We start from the raw sequence: 15065 nt of genomic DNA, 5'->3' as shown, positions 1-15065 counted from the left end.
ATTCACATCTATTTCTGAGTATCAAGCTTTATGGCCTACAAGTTTATTAGGGCCACTGCCAGGAAGACACCCCATTCTCATAGCTGACAGCACAGAACATGGAAGCACAGCCCAGGAATCCTACCAGAGCTCCGCAGTCACGAGGTTAGACTGATAGCTGCTGTTTTGAAGCATGATACAACTTTTTAAAGAGTAACACTCTTATTTGCTTCCTTTATCTGTAAGGCTCCTTAATTTACCTGTGTGGCTGTAGAAAGTTTGTTGCGTTTATCCACAAGCCAAAAGGAAGTAGAGATTGGTCCTTAATGTCAGACAGTATCTGAATCACTGCCTAAACCAACATAAATTAACTACTCTATAATCTCTCAGTAAATTAGTTTTACCTTTTCATGGCATGAGGAAATATCAATAAGCTTAGAAACAGGAAGATGAAAATAAGGCACCAACAAAATTACGTCATTTGTTTAACATAGGGGGTAAAATTCAAGAAATACTGGCAGCCATAATGTAATCATTTTTACTTATTTTCTTCTGTAATTTGGATTTGAGAAATTCCTAAATGAGTGCATGTTACCCAGCCACCCCCCAGGACTTTGACTAACCATTTCCCTCTCCCAATAGCCTTCAGAAATAACTTGGGAAACTTCTGCTCCAGGAAAGATCTGGATGCTTCCTGCTATAGTAGCAATCATGCTATGGTTAATAATATTCTTTTGAGATAGTTTGTTTTAGAACTTAACTTTCAGAAAACACACATCAAAAAAATAAATAAATTCTGTTGACCCAGGATATTTTATCCTCAAAGCCAATAAGCTGGCTTTGCTGCTTGAGAAACTACTGCTATTGTTAGGTTCCTTACCTTGACCAGTGCCCCTACAGTCCGTCCCAAATGTCCGTTGCTTTGCCTCTTCTCCTAGTTTGACTCTTCCCTGCCCTTCTTCTCTTCTTTTGTCTTCTCAGACCCCCAGTTCTTTGAGCCATTTTCCTGCTGACTGCTTGGCCAGCTGGGCTGGTCCCTCCCAGCCACCACCATCTTACCAGTGTCATTACCCACTCCTGCAGAGGGCTGCCATGGCCTGCCAGCTCTGGAAGGTGATCCCTCCCTCCCCTTGGCCTTCACTCCTCCTTCTCGTACATGTATTAAGTTCTAGCAGGAGGATCAACCATAAAAAAGACAAGCTCTGTGTTGGGGCTAGAGCAGCTTTGATGGGGAAAGTCTGACTCTACTTGCATGCATGGGCTGAATCAGGTTTAATTACTCTTTAGAGTTCATGCACGCACAGCTTGATCAGAAACAAGAAAAATTAGTTTTGTCAAGCATGCACAAAACAGATAAGACATACTGAGATTTTAGTAACACAGATCTAACTTTGCACAAAGCATGTGCAAATTACAATTCATCAAAGCTTTCTAGGTTGCATGAGAACATCAAGAGGTCTATCCCTGCTGCAAGAGCCATGCCAATGCTGTATTTGAATCATTTTTCAAAGCCTTTGGAGACAAGAATTAAAAACCAAGATCTCATCCCTAAACTCAGTACTTAGAGAAAGCTATGCCTTTTGATCAGTGTTTCTCACTAAAATGCAGCCTGAGGTTAACATTCAGGCTAGAAAACATGAGACCAAACACTTATAATTTGACAAAGTTACAAATGACTGAAATTCAGCTCTGATGACAAGAAATGTCAAGCAACCTCAATAACCAGCATCATAAGCCACAATTGTAATCAGCTTCCTAATGTCTCTGGTACCTGTGCATTACCCATACTGCTCTGGAGCCATTTTTCAAGAAAAGTTATAACAAGAATCTGTTTTCATAGGTTATTTTTACATAGCTGTTAGAGCATTATACATTCACTTGGTGAAAGGATGTTAAATCAGCTTCACAAATATTTAATCAAGCTGCAGCACAACTTAACTTTACATCTTTCTTTCTGTAGAGAGCTAATAGCCGTGCCTGGTGGTTGCTGTAGTTACCCCTTACTGGAAAAGCATCCAGGCTGTTTGTCCCTTTGGGTCTAAGACTTCCTTCCTGGAGCTTTGTGTCAACTATAATGTTAACTATAGCTTTTTGGACAGTAAATCTGCTATAGTCAAGTTACTTCACTGGCTTTCTGAAAGGATGGGTTTGGGTTTTGCAGGGCTTGAGGTGGGGTGGGGTGTTGTGTTTGGGTTAAGGTTTTGGATTTTGGGGTTTTTTTGGTTGGTGTTTTTTTGTTGTGGGTTTGTTCATTTTTTTTTACAGAATACTGTTCTGGAGTGCTGGGATAATAACTTCGTAATGCTCAGATTATTATAGTATATTCACTGAAATGAAAGCTCTCAGACTTTACGTAATGGGAGATATAGTTGTCCCTTTTATTCTTGTTGTGTAAAGTCTGTTAAAGCTAGTCGGAAACAAATCAGACAAAATTTAAGCACTGCATGTTGTTCCTGAAAGAGCTTTCCTAAGGCTTTCCCAGAAATGCTGTGGGGTTTTTTAATTCCAGCAATAACCACTCAAAGAGGGTTGATTAGTTGTTTTCTAGGTTGTAGGTATCAAGTTTCTCCTCTTGTCAGGCTTAATTAGATTGTTGAATATGGCTGCCTGAGTATTGCATTAGTGTGACTGAAAATGAGCTCTCTTCTCCAACAGACGGTGGTGTTTCAGTATGGAGGCAGTGTTTCACTGCCGTGCAGTGCCAGCCCTGTAACACTGAAGATGTGCCAGACTCGGAAATAAAAGGGACCTTGTTCTGCTTCAACCTCAGCCTTGTCCAGCATCACTCATTGACATTTGGAGGTCCCCCAAGAATGTGTGTTGCAGGCCCTGCTAGAACAGATACCAAAATAGCTACTACACAGCATGTTTAGAAATTTACTATTGAATTACGAAAGGACATTTGAAGACATCTCTATCCAAAGACATATGTGAAATGCATATTGTGGTGGTTTTTTCCACTACTAAATTTAACTGAAGAATATCATAGAAGAAGTAGCAAAAGATGAAATTTGCTTTAGGAGAGTACCAAGAAAGGAGGAAAAGGTAAGCAGTATCTAATAGACATGTCATGCTTCTTAAGCTGTTTTAAACAGCTACTCTACTTCACTAAGCCTAACCATATCTTTTATGTCACTCCAGAAGCTACAATCAACATCTCCTAAACAGGTCACAGGGGACTGGAGACCCTCTTTGCTGAAATGCAGCCATGAGACTCCAGCTTCAGGGCCAACACATTACCTGCTGCAGAAGTTTATCTGGAAATGACTAAGATAGGTAACTAAAATACTGTTGAGGTAATAGAGGAAAAAGTGATAAAGATAGGTACAAAAACTCCTTCCACATCAGAAATGGCATAGAACTCCTCAGGCTGCAAGACACATCAGATGATAGAATAGACTTACAAAATCACAGGTGACACAGAGACAGTGAATAGGGAACAATTGTTCAGTTTTTCTTCCTCTATAAGACCTGCAGATCGTCAAATGAAGCTAGTAGCAAGTTCAAAAGAAGGGGAGACACTTTTTCACATAACACACAGCTAAGGTATGAAACACTGCTACAGGAGTGAATGTTTACATCAATTCCAAAAGCTCTGCAACAAATTCTTAGAGGAGAAACTTGTCAGGCACTATTAAACAGAGCAAAGTGAGCTGCAGGTCAGGAAGCCCTACAGCATCCTCAGCTCTGTAGTCTGGGCTGTGTCACCTGAGCGGCTCTCACACTCCCTCTTTGCTGGTCACTATTGCAATATCCTGCATCAACACAACACTGCACTAGAGGTGCTTTGGGTTTCACCAGGTATATTGTCATTCCTATTTTCTGGCACAGCTGCCTTGCCTGCAGGACCATAACCTGACAGCAGCATTTGTCAGCTGTGCAGCTGCTTCTGTGGGCAGTACAGTGAGCAGAGCACAGCACCACCATGCATTTGGGTTCCCTATATGGTGGAAGTTAGCTTGCCTGTGCTTTCAGCCCACCACATCTATAGAGACAGAGCCAAGTTTCACCCTACTGCTATGTTTATTTACAGTAATTTGCTCAAACATGGACTTTCACTATTAAAACATAACAGCATGAATATGCAAATAGTAAATCCCAGTCAAAAAGTAAATTAGCAAGATGCCAGGTACCTTATCTCTCCTCTTCAGTTACGTCATGACTTACCACAGTTGACGTTTCAGGAAGGCTGTAGTAGCAGATCTGAATTTGAACATTCATAAGGAGAAGATGCAATACACCAGCTTTGATGTCAATAGAATGTCAGTCTCCGTCTACTTCGTTCAGACTGAACTTAATTGCAGGAACTGCATTAATAGTCAACATAAGCCATCTGTTTAAACATGTGTGTTTTAAAAAGAACTGCCATGTACAATAAACATACTCAACTGTAACGACTCACATATCTGTTTATGTGAAATGAGGATTCGGCAATTTCCCCCACAAAAACATTAAATTACAGGTTAAAAGCAGTTTTATATCAAGTTCATTTGCTTCCATGGCAGGTTCAATGGTCTGACAGTTTTGATGCAGTCTGGGAAGTACGTTAACTGCAGAGCTGCTGAGCCAAACTGTTTTGCCAACCTTCCCTCAAGAACCTGTTTGGTAAGTCAAAGCTGCACCAAAAAAACATCAGCAGTTCATGGAATTAAGCAGCTGACAGGACCGTAGTTACAGCTGCAGAGTGTTCTTCAATACGTCTGACCAGGGTGCACCTGGAGGCAGGATACTGTGTCCCAGGTGTGATGCAATGGTTAATTCCAAAACACCCCAGGAAATCCTGGTGGTGCTGACAGTGTGGCTGGACAATGTCTGTAACCACCCTGGGCTCATGAATGAGATAAGCACTCATCCTGATGATACATTATATTGATCTTCAATCCCTGATCTTGCATGGAGGGGAAGCTGTTACCCTCTCCTTTGCAGGCCAAAGCTGCTTCAAGCGTCTGATACAACACTTGAGCAGTTACGTACCAACATGGGAAAAGTCAGAAATATGCAACCTCCATTTTATCTGTCAGAGTGACTTGGAAAAACAGGCTTTCACTCTTTTGTTCTTCTTTAAAAGTAACATCTAATATGCACTTACAAGAGTGAAACAACATGCCATTAGCTATCACTTGTGGTGTCATTTCATACGCACTGAGCAGCAATGCAGAGCCTAGCTGCATGCTTCCCACTCACATGTACAAAGTAGAATTCTATTACATTTATCAGTCATTAATATGAAAAACATTTATGGGTGCCAGTATAGAGAGTGTCAGAAACTGGGGGGAGGGGAGGGGGGGGCAGGAAGAGAAAAGAAGATATAGTGAAGGCACATCATGAATCAGCAACTCCACCACCTTTCGTCACCTGGAAAGTTAACTTGATATCAGTATGGCCTTGTCTTTTTTTTTTCCTTCATCCTAGAACCATTTTTAATTCATGGGAGATATAAGGAGGCCTCATTTTATTTCCTAAACTTTTCTATTGCCATGCTTCATTAAAGTAGGAGGTCAGTAATAGTGTTTTAAGATGTACTTTAAGATCACCAGTTTCCTCATTAAATGTTTTCTGCTTCATATACCTGAGCAAGTCTTACTCAGTCAGTGGATTTTGTTGATGTTAATATTTCTGTGACTTTGAAGTGGACATGGTGTAGAAATCCGTAGGAGTAGAGTTTTGCATGATGTGCTGGATCTCTCTCCTTTCCATTTACATCTTTTTATCTCTCCTTCTTTTGTACTTTGCAGAAATTCTGGTAGCACAGACCTGTGTTAGTTGAACCACATTTATGTAGCTAACAAGTCTCCTAGCACCTACCACTACTCAATGTGTAAGAGCACTACTAACAAGTCACGCTGCAGTGTGTTGCCCACTCTTTCCAAAGCAGATAGTTGTTACCCACATTTTCAAAATTGTACCAGGGAAGCGTGAGGCACTTACGTGACAATTCAGTAGCTTTGGAGAGCCCAAAATGCTCATGTCATTAAATGTGAATTAAACTGGGGTTGTTCTCCAGCTTTCTTTTATGACGTATCCACTAGAAAACAATCTTTTTCTCATTAACTGTTTTGTAAAATTATTCCCAAGTATTTTACTTAAACATATTTCATGTTTGTTTCAAGGCCCAAGCCTCCCTTCAGTAGACCCAGATTTCTGTTACTGCTGCTATTATACCTACATTTTCTTGGGAGATCTACAGCACATACACACTCTTTCCCTTTTTCTTACGTCCCACAGTCTGTACATGATAAATGAAAACAGCATGCTTTTCAGGTTACTCAGTCGGATTTATCCACTTAAGTCTACATACACAGATGTCAACTTCAGATTACTCTTTTTCTGCATATAGCCCACATCTGAAGTGTCCAGCTGCCCCAAATAACCCTCACATAATGAAATGTGGATGAAGAGGAGGGCACACTGAGGCAGACAGAGAAGGCTGTACAGTATCAGAGGAAGATGGACTGATGGAAAGCGCTGAGAAGGGGGTAAACTTCCTCTCCCATCACACAGGAATATAGTTCTTACTACCTCTAACTCAGTTCTGCCTTAAAAAAAAAAAAAAAGTTACTTATGTAGTAGGTATAGGTCTGATATATTTGAGCGCATGGTAAAAAGAATTTTCTCTTCTCATATATCCTGGGCAAAAGCTTCTCTTCAGACTTCACTGTATCACATGTACAATATAATAATGTATGTTTATCTGGTAAATTGCTTTGCAATGAGCGTTCAGAGTCACTCTTCATAAAAACATTAAACAACTCCTGTCTTCACTTCTAAACTGCTGTCACTCTGGGTTATGCATTTGGAATTACCTTGGAGAAAGAAACTGAATTTAGGAAAGTGCTGAAGAAAATAGACCAAAAAGCCAAAAAACAGCAACGACTTTTCTGTTCTTGCATCTGCCAGACAAGAACCTAATTACAGAACCCTCAAATAAAACACAAAACACACTGACTTATTTAACAGGTTCCAGCTTCAGAAGAGCTCAAAGTCAAGAGGAGACTTTTCTTAAGTTGCTTCTCAAGGCCTTATTGCAAATTAAATTCAATAATCAGGATCATAAACAGCACCGTGATTACAAGGAAAACTGTTTCTTCTCCACTATAATGGAATAAAGAAAATAAGGAAGAGAGATTAGAAAAATGGGGTTTATCTCCCTCAACCTTTCAAAGAACAGTCAGTTTTGGTCACTTTGTATTAAAAAAATCCAACTTCTCATCCCATTCTTTATATACATCAGCATTTTTATATCCTTTCTTGCTTTGAAACCAATTATATTCTCTTTAGACAACAATGGTTTCTAAGTGCGGATAAGACATGGGTTAATTTTTTTATATATTCCACTCTAACTGAGGTATGTTTTTATTACATACTGCAAGTCTTTTCATCCTTTGAGCCCTTAGTCCTGCAGCCCATGCAGTCAAAAATCTTGTTAATTTAAGTGTAATGAGCAGAGAAATGGACTATGGCTGAATCCCATGCTGAGCACTAGTAATTTATCAGAGGCAAGCCTTCAGCCTTGCCAAATTATTTTCATTAATATACTTTAAGCAGGGGAGATACCAGACTTGGAGGTGCTGGGAGTCAAAGGATCCATCAGGAAAGACTCCATTTCTTTTATCTTTACAACTAAAACATAAAATAATCTGTAACATCAAAGATGAATGCTCAAGTACTGTATAGTTAGTCAAAGGTAGCTGAAGGGACAGCGAAGTAGACATGTGCCTATGACAGTAGCAGGCTGCCTGCTCTGGCAGCAAGTGGCTCAGGAGGGGAAAAAAGAACCAGCCATTGTGTGCTGTAGCCTTCCCAGGGAGGGCTGGAGAGCCCACAGAGGGTAATATCAGCACCGAAGGCAATCGCCTCTTCTACATCAGCCAGCCCTTTTATTTTGTTCTGGGTCAGTGTGTAACAACTTACACGTGCAGAGATATTATGTAACATAATAGCTTGAAGCAGTCTGCATGATGAAGCATTATTTTTTCAGTTTGTGTGCATATCAGTCTAACCATTAGTAAGGAGAATAATGTTTTGACTTTTGAGGCTATCTCCAATGTAAAAAGTATAATGTTTCCAAGAAGAGCTATAGTAACTGGGCTATACTACTATGTACCAATATTGCCCTTGTCCTGTAGCTTTAGATTTAAATAAAGCAACAACGATCTGAATTGAGGCTCACACTTTCAGTTTCACTCCAGGTGCTCAGATATTACCAGTCCATTCTGTGGATGGAATTGCCTACTGGAAACGGGATAAGTGATGTTGGTGCTAAGCTATACCACTTACAAGGCATGGCATCTGTTTCATATCACAATTAGAAATGACCCAGTTTTAGTAGTCTAAGTGGAAAAATACGTTACATAAAACTTGGTAGTTCTGGAGCAAAGAAGACATTGCCAAAGGTAAATAAAGACCTTGCAAAGAGGCAGAAAACCTTAGGAGAGGGCAGGGAGGTGGAGATGTGGAGAAAGGTAAAGGAAAATAGGCAATCAGCTCTGTCCTTACCAGAAAAATATTTTTGGCAGAGGACACACCAGGAAGAAGAGTTTACTGTATGCAAAGGAGGAAGATGGAGAAAGACAATAATTTCCAGGAAAGAAGTCAGAAAAAATAGAGAAGTGATGTGCTAAAAGTCTGAGATGAAGACTAGGGGAACTTACCTTTGAAACAGTGACAGCTGATAAAAGAGCAGGGTATCAGCTAATAATACATTAGGTAAGACGTTGCACTGCGAGACAGCTGTCATTACAGAATTTACCCTTGAAATAACTACTAGTTTGTTGACAGTTTTTTTCTGTTTATTATCAATAATTTAATTTAGTAGCCATTGTTTGTAAGCCTGCTTGCTAATCCTTCAATAGCAGCTCCCCTTACATCCTGAAGGGATGCAACAATCACAATTTGGAGCCACTTCTGGAGCCTCAGGAGAGCACTGGGGTGGCCGCCCAGAGAGGGCTTCTCCCAGGGTCAGCACACACTGCCCCCAGCCTAGCATATGGGGTGTTCACTGAAAGGACACCTTTCTCTCTAGAACTACCAAATCACAGAATTGATGGCACAAAATGGTATCGTTAAACCATAATCAGGACACACACTAAAAGTGTTGTAGTCTGAGGTGTATTTTAGGAAGGATATTGTGTTAGCCAGAATTGTTCTGCCTGTGCCATAATTTGTATTTTTAATTTAAGATAAGCTTTTATTGTTTCAGTTCTTGCAATAGTGAAAAATCAAAAATGCACCAACAAGCTAGTAGACACTGCAAGGAAAGGGGCAAGAACCCCTTCACCTCAAAGCATGAGCAGCAAACAATGAACCATCTGAATGGCTGCATTAAATCAGAATGCTTTCTGATAAATTAAACCTGTGCATAACTCATGCCTGTGAGCTCTTCAACACAGCAAATGTACCAAGTACTACATGAACCACTTGTGCTAGAACAATGTCCACAGGCCTAGAACACTGGCCTCAACTTTTGACTGCAAAGATACAGTGTTAAACAGTCAAGTCAGCCTTACAAATGTAGATATTTTAAGCTATTCAGAGAGGTGTTCCAAAAGCAGCAAGTTTCTCTCAGTAGCACCAACAAGAAGAATTTAAGAAGCAAGGAGCAAAGTAGAGAACCATACATGTATTTTAATAGCTTGTAGAAGACATCGCTTCACTCAACAACATCTCAATCTACCAATACACCATCTGGTTTAGTACATGGTCAAATGAAGGAATGTTATTCTGATTTAAAGTTTATTGGGTGATTTCAAAAGTTTAGGGTCACTATTCAGTGGGTTCCACAAAGGCAACATTTTGCCACTTAAGTACTTATTTGATTTTCTACTACTTTTTTTTTTGCATTAGAGCAGAAGCCTTTGCTAAGCATTGCCATGCATTTTGTGCAGTTCCTAGATGACAGTGCCTCTATCGGCACCCTCTCGTGAAGCTCTCTGCTTTTCTGTAAATTGGGTGCAAAGAAGAGTTATGGGATTCTAGACTTTCACCTTGAATAAACTTTGCTGTCTAGAGGATGTGAATGTAGATGAGTTTTAGACAAGGCTTGGTTTTTTTTGATGCACAGACCATCAGTCATTAAATCTGCAACTGGTTTTCAAGCTTTTCAAGCAGACGGTGCAACATATAACCCCCTGCAGCAATACCAATGCAGCTGTACTTCTCAGGAGAATATTCTCATCTTTTCCTAAAATCAGAATTTTAAGAAGAGGTTCATGGCTAGAATTATAATTCACTGTAGTTGTGTTATAAATCATAGTGTTTCTCTCTGCAGCATTATTTGCAGCACAACTTTTATCCCAAGGTATTCTCAAAAGAAACATTTCACAAACACCCAAACATGACATGAAAAGGACAGGTAGGACTGAGCAGGGAGCTGTACCCTCATTCTCAAGCTTTCTGCTGGAGCCACCTCCAACACCGATTTAACAACCAAAGATAGCATTTATTTACCTGATACAAAGATGGCCTGAATCTGATTAGACTTACTTCTTTCTCTCTCTAGGCATTAATTGAGTGATGAATGTTTGCAGGCTGTAGAACCAGAGCCAAAAAAACCCACACATAAGTGTCTTTAAGAGACATTTATTGGGTTAGTATAAGCAATGCAGATGCTATTTTCTCAAATGACTCCATTTGATTTAAGTTGCCTGTGTTCCAGCTAGACCTCTTTGGTATGTACCCCTTACAGGCACAACAAGAAGCAGTCTGTGCAGTTTGGGCTTCCTTTCTCCAGCATCTGGGTGACCTGTTGCTTATTGACAGCTGCATGGCTCCTCTGCCATCTACAGAAACACCCCTCTGGAGCCTTTCCCTCCTGAAACTACAGACAGTTTGGGCTCCCTTAGCTGGGCTCTAAGATTAGACACAGTCAGGACAATTGACCTGTGGGAAACCTTACAAATGACAGCAAAGTGTGGCTTCCTGCACTACTTCTGTCTTTAGCTTCCTGCACCGTTTCCCCACTAAGCCTTATTTGTAATTCAAGAAGAGGGGAGGCCATAGGTAACTATTTTATTTAGCAGATCAAGCAATATGTAGGCAAGATTTCCATTAAGCAATGTATCAGTCCATTTCTTTTCACTGTTAGGAAAGCTACCAAGTAATTTGACTGGTACAGGTGAGAAATAACAGTCACACAGGAAGCTGGTTTTGTATATCTATTACCCTAAATTGAATGTTGCTGCTGTGTCTGAGGCAGGGAACACTCCCTCCTACGGCTTGTCAAAATGGTTCTACTCCTAATACCAGTGCTGTACCTGACCCAGTCATGTTGACTGCCCCAAAGGGGAATACAGCATGCAGTAAAACTGCATAAAGCGATTAAAAAATCTTGCCAAGAATTTGTGCATTTGCTGAGGTGGCATTCTCAGTTACAGCTGCCCGAAGCTCTCCACATGAGCAGGTTGCTTCTTGGTTACGAATAAAACAAGGCAGTTATAGAAATGGGAATTCCCACTGGCCACTGTCAGAAACTACTAGAGCCCAGCACAAATATATTAGCTATTCAGCTTTAGCAGTTTGAATAATAAAACTTACTCAAGTGCCAGATGAATTGCTACTTATCTCCATCAGTTCAGTTTAAGGGGTTGTCAAAACTATGCAAATCACCCTGAGAAGGCAACTGCTGACCAGCTGCAGATACTGTGCACACCAATTATCACTGATAGTTTGTTTTCAGACACTATTTTAAACTTTGACACAAAAGCCCCAAAAGTTCAAATTCTTCTAGGCATATGTCTTGATGATCAGGGCCTTAGTTTCCTCATACATAACAAAGTATCTAGTAATAAATATATTACACTGCCAGTTTTTCAGGGGCAGGGGTGGTGGTGGTACTGGTTTACGACCTTTCTCATTAAGGTATTCCGCCCCTACTGGCTGTAATCAAATTAGTTCATAACAAAGTTTGAATCAAATTCTGCATCCCCACCCATATTCTCTAGGCTCATTGATCTTTTCTTTCCTTAGGAAACTAAGTCCCCCAGTGTTTGGCATCACATGTACTAAATGTTAACACCTATCAGAAGTTCAGCTTGGAGCAGCTTATATCCCACCCTGCCCCACACTAGCACTACAGATGCATTGAGTCTTGGAGCTTCTCTGGGACATTTATTTTTATTATCCATTCCAGCTAAGCACTGGAAACACCTGCCCTCACAGCTCTGAATATTTTAACTCTCTGCAATTCATAGTCCAAATAGCTCAAGGTCTTTGCTGACTTATCCATATAGAATGCAAACAAACATCAGCAATGATTTTTATTAGTGTTTAGTACACCAGTCTGATTCATCTCTCTGCTGTACTTCATTTGTGTACTTTTTTTTTCTATAGACTTTCTAGTTCCCCATTGTTGGAAGATGCCTGTTTTCAATAAGGAATGAGACCATTGGTTGCCTTGCACTCCTCTGACAGGCCACACTTTACTAATTTTGGATTTCAGTTGTAAACCTCAAGTTGTGTGTTATTGGTGAATAATGGAAGGGGAGGCTTTAATATTGCGATATTTCCTACAAGTAAAATGTGTAAGGCTTTCAGCTTTTCAGGTTTTAGGTCTCGCTTAGTTTTCCAACACTTGCATTTTATACTGATGACATTACATCTTGCATGGGTATTAAAAGTTTTTAACTTGGCACTTACGACATTTTTCTGAGATTCCCTTTGCAGGTAATGTAAGCAGGATCAGACCACAGCTATCTGTAGTACTTTAAGAAAGCCAAGATGGGCAAGACATATGACATTTCTGGTATTAGCAAAAAACATATAAGTAAAGCACATCCAGGAAAGTTGTCTCCCATATTTGGAAGGTGAAACTGAATAAAAGGAACAAGGGAAATGTGATTTGAGGAAGGAAAGAAGATTGAGTCAGACTCTTCTCAGTGCTATCAGAATGAACAAGAGGAAACAGGCACAGACTGAAAATCAGGAAATTCAATCTGAACATAAGACAATGCAAGAGGACAAAGAAGATAAAAACCCCACAGTGTTTTTTACTCTGGGGTGGTCAAGCACTAGACAGTTTGCCCAAAGAGGTTGTAGAGTCTCCATCCTTTGGAGATACTCAAAATCCAACTGGACATGGTCCTGAGCAACCTCCTGTAGCTGACCCTTCTTTGAGCAAGGGGTTGGACTAGGTGATCTCTGGGTCCCTGCCAGCCTCAACTATTCTGTGATTCTGAATTTGACAAAAAGTCATGGGCCAATGCCATAACAAGGACTGTTTTTCTTTAGAAAAAAGAGTTCTTATCAAGGAAAAGTGAACTATGAGTGGTACCCAGACTTCAAATAGTATTTGTTTACAACACAAACACTGAATGGAAATATAAATAAGTGGAGCAGATTAGCTCCATACTGATACTCCTAGTCCTGCGTTTTGGTTTTCTACTTTATCAGTTTTTCTTCCAGTAACTTTGCTGAGAGTATGCTGCATTTTGAACTTTATAAAGGTCCCACAGATTAAAATATCCCTTTGTTTCCCTTCATTTTCATGCAATTCGCAAGTGTTTTGCTCCTGCAGGCCCTTCGGCATTAAAGTCTCACCTTCTTCCGTGTCCATGTAGTAACTTCGAAGGGTGACAAATCATTCCTGCTAGCTGGACATGTCTGTTGTCCTGTAACTTCCATCCAGTCCCATCCCTGAGGCAATCTTAACTCATTCATTCATAGTAAGGCATCTTTAAAGCAGATGGCTAAAGGAAATCACATACATTTTTAGAACAATACAGAAATATTCGAGATGCTTCATATACCTCTCTGTCTACATTTACTAGATGTGTCTGCTCCTTTCCAACAGAAATATTTAGGGCAAGTCTTAGGAAATTCACTGTTGACTTAGATTTGTGCTTAAGTTTTATGCAGACTTGGATAATGTCCAGTGCTCCCAGCTGGTTAGGAATAGCTCTCAGTTTTACCAACTTTTTCATACTAAAGCTCTTGTTTCAGATTCCTCTGGATGAAGTACATGCCCCAGCAAAGCATCCTGCTACAAAGGCATCTGGGTTAATAAGAAACAAAGCTGTAGAATCATTTAGGAACTTTTCTGAACAGAAATCAGAAGTTTTATCTTGAAAATAAAAATGCAAAGTGATTTCTCAGGTGCATTGCATCCTCTGTCAGGGCACAGGGATGATCACCCTATCTGAGGAGATGTTGCACCTACTTGGATATTCTCCTTCACAGCACCCCACTTGACAACGCCTCTCCTCCCAACCCAGCCGCCCTCTGTCACTGATGGAGCACACGTGGCAGACAAACAACACTTACCCCTGGATGTGCCAAGTACTTTGTTGTCTTAGTTGACAACAAGATTAGCTATTGCTCCACAGCTCTTTCATAGGTAAAAGAAGACTGGTTACCTCTGGCCAAGAGGAGAGGAAAGAGACGTTTACTTGGAAACTTGGTAATTAGGAAGCGCAGTTTAAGTTCTGGTGTATATACACCCCTTTCTCAGTAATCCAACTGCATGCAGCTTCTCATAAATTAATGCCATTTCCTAACAATGTTTCTAACCTTAGACAGACTTTAACCTGTACTGTTAAAGAAAATTAATTTCAAGGAGTCGGTCACACAATTCACACTAGTTCAGGAAATCACATCATTTGACAGATACAAGCAGGACAAACACAGCCACTGGGCAAATTTGCAGCATATCAGAGCCCTGTAAACGCACCTTGCAGCTAGGTGATATTTTGCTCTAACCTTGTTTTGAGAAAAAGGTTAGTCAGGTCTTGTGTTTGGGAAAATTCAGGAAACAAATCTTGCAGGTGGCACCTTCTGAGCCCCTCAGAAAGGGACACTCCCTGCTGGAGGTGGCATTCACTTCAACCAGCCCTTTGGCCTGAGAGCAGGCAAGGGGTGTGAGTCTCAAGGACCCCTCACTTGTGGCTGCTCAGCTACTCACACAAAAGCAACTCTCCTTACACACAGCAATAAGCCAAGAGACTATTTGACACTGACCAAGTATTATCACCATGGATTTGAGGCTACAGCCCACTGAGGGGCAGGGTGTATCACCGCGCACATTACTAGTTTGTGCTTTCTGCCTGTTCAGATCTCTCCCTGCCCCTCTCTCCGCAAAAGATGAACTCAAAATC

General features: G+C 40.5%; 1 long non-coding RNA gene across 1 annotated transcript; it reads left to right on the top strand.

Annotated features, from left to right (window-relative positions):
- Positions 1–3122: 3122 nt before the first annotated feature.
- On the top strand, positions 3123–6839 carry LOC141928737 (uncharacterized). The gene is made up of 3 exons (XR_012624853.1): positions 3123–3255; positions 4485–4584; positions 6317–6839. It is a non-coding gene; the product is annotated as an uncharacterized LOC141928737 (long non-coding RNA).
- Positions 6840–15065: the final 8226 nt, after the last annotated feature.

The sequence above is a fragment of the Strix aluco genome, chromosome 12 (assembly GCF_031877795.1).
Source record: "Strix aluco isolate bStrAlu1 chromosome 12, bStrAlu1.hap1, whole genome shotgun sequence".
Taxonomy (NCBI): Eukaryota; Metazoa; Chordata; class Aves; order Strigiformes; family Strigidae; genus Strix; species Strix aluco.
Note: the sequence above shows the minus strand (reverse complement) of the source record. Positions and strands in the feature narration are given on the sequence as shown.